We start from the raw sequence: 1,984 nt of genomic DNA, 5'->3' as shown, positions 1-1,984 counted from the left end.
AGTTTCCATTTCGGTTTCCAATTGGGTCCATTTGTTTCCATTTGTGTTTCCATTTTGGTCCTTTTGGCTACATTTGGGTTCATTTGACGTTCCATTTGGGTAAATCGACGCACCGTTCTCATTAGTCACGTAATAAGAAGTTTTAATTAAAGGACATGCAAGATCAATATTACATGTATAAAAACAGAAGACCTTTTTGTTGTTATAGTTTTTTTTTCTATTTTCTTAATTTTATTCATTTGATTCGACACTTATCTACCAGTGCTTCTCCTATGTTCTTCTTTTTCTCTTTCTTCCCTATGTTTGTACATAGTTTCATTATTTAGCAGTGTACATTTACCCCCTTCTTTTTTCTTTGATTTTAAACCCAATGCATTGATTATACATAATCATGCATGCAATCTATTGATTTATAACAGATTTAAATTGAATTCGACAATGGCCGCATTATACTGAGTCCAGTTAAGAGTTACTTTATACATGTAGTTGAGTTAGATTTGCGCATCGATAGAATAATTACATGTCCTACTCCACGCGCTCGTTCATCCCCCTCTCGCTCACCCAGCGACCCCCACACCCTTCCAAGAACACTGAACCTCGAGTGAAGATTTTTTTTCTTACGTTTTTCTTTAAGTGCTGTTAAGTATTAAGTATACACTCAGGTTCTCATACTAATTCCAATTGCTTCATTTAAGCATGCCATTGAATCATTATTTCTTAAATGATATAGTCTCATAACTGTAGCAGTGTGTGCATATAAATTGAGTAAATCTACGTTGGAGTACTCTAATAATTCTTGCATTTATTTTTATGATTTTGTTTTTTTTCTAATTTCTAATATTTTATTTCCTTTCTCTTATAGATCTATTCATGCTTTTCTTCTGATTATATATAGCCGGTGCACTTATACATAAGCGTCTGTTTGTTGTTGTTGTTGTTGTTATTGCTTTTTGTTTTCTGATTTTTTTTCCACAAACGCAATGTAATATTGATGATTATCGGAGCAAATTAGATCTATACAGCAATATATAATTACAGTGTACATGTCCTCATCCACGATCTCGTCTACCACGAATATCTCAAGTTATCGCGTTACATGTCAAGGTACTTCCAGTAACTATTCTTCAAGGCAGTGTGCAACCCCACCCCCGAGAAAATAAAATCAGTGGTCGAGGACCTCGGAAGAACTTTTATTAAAATTTTTAAATGTAATGTAATAATATTATATTATTGTGTTTTAACGAAGTTCTCATTCGTACTTCAATTCCTTTGTGTATTCTAATTGCGAATAAACTGCGGTCAGTTGCTGATCCAAGATATATCGTAACGCAAACTGTGGTGGGGTGCAGTAGAAGATACCAGCTTCTGAAGAAGGTGGGGGGGGGGGGCACTGTGTTGGTTTTTTTTTTTACCTCAATGATTGTAAAATTTTTTTTAACTACAATGAGAGAAAAGGGAAGGAGCGCACATTCAAACACAGACACCCCCCCCCCCTCCGCCGCGCACGCAGGCATATATGTCCAGACAAAAGAGAAGGAAGGTCGATCAAAATGTCGATAACGCTGAAGATATGAATGCACATTTTAACTCATAAAATTACCCGCAGAAACGATCAAGCTCCATTCTCAGCATCTGCAGTGGACCGAAAACCCTTGGCTAGCGAAGATGCATTCTCAATTACAGTTACATGGACCAAGAAAGGTCAACAAAATTACATTTCCGAGAGCTTAACACATTGAATGATGGAAGGAAATTTTCAGAATGTTTCATTTAGAATTATATTAGATAGATATATTTTTTGTCGTAAAAAATTTCTTACTGATACATGTACATGTATTTATATGTATATTTTAATGACTGCTCCCAGCTTACTTTAAAAAAAGTGCTACGTGCTTGCATGGTTTTCTCATTTTTTTGTGGGGGGGGGGGGGTTGTTGTTGTAGATGACCCCCCCCCCCCAAAATCTTCCGATCCTATGACATAG

At 35.9% G+C, this 1,984-nt stretch overlaps 1 protein-coding gene across 1 annotated transcript in view; it reads right to left on the bottom strand.

Moving 5' to 3' along the window:
* Positions 1-1,984, bottom strand: part of LOC136273986 (uncharacterized) — a 96,368-nt gene that overhangs the window by 44,737 nt on the left and 49,647 nt on the right. The gene's annotated exons all lie outside the window — the stretch shown is intronic.

This window comes from Magallana gigas, chromosome 1, assembly GCF_963853765.1.
Source record: "Magallana gigas chromosome 1, xbMagGiga1.1, whole genome shotgun sequence".
In the NCBI taxonomy this organism is placed as follows: domain Eukaryota; kingdom Metazoa; phylum Mollusca; class Bivalvia; order Ostreida; family Ostreidae; genus Magallana; species Magallana gigas.
This window is presented reverse-complemented; position numbering and strand designations above follow the sequence as displayed.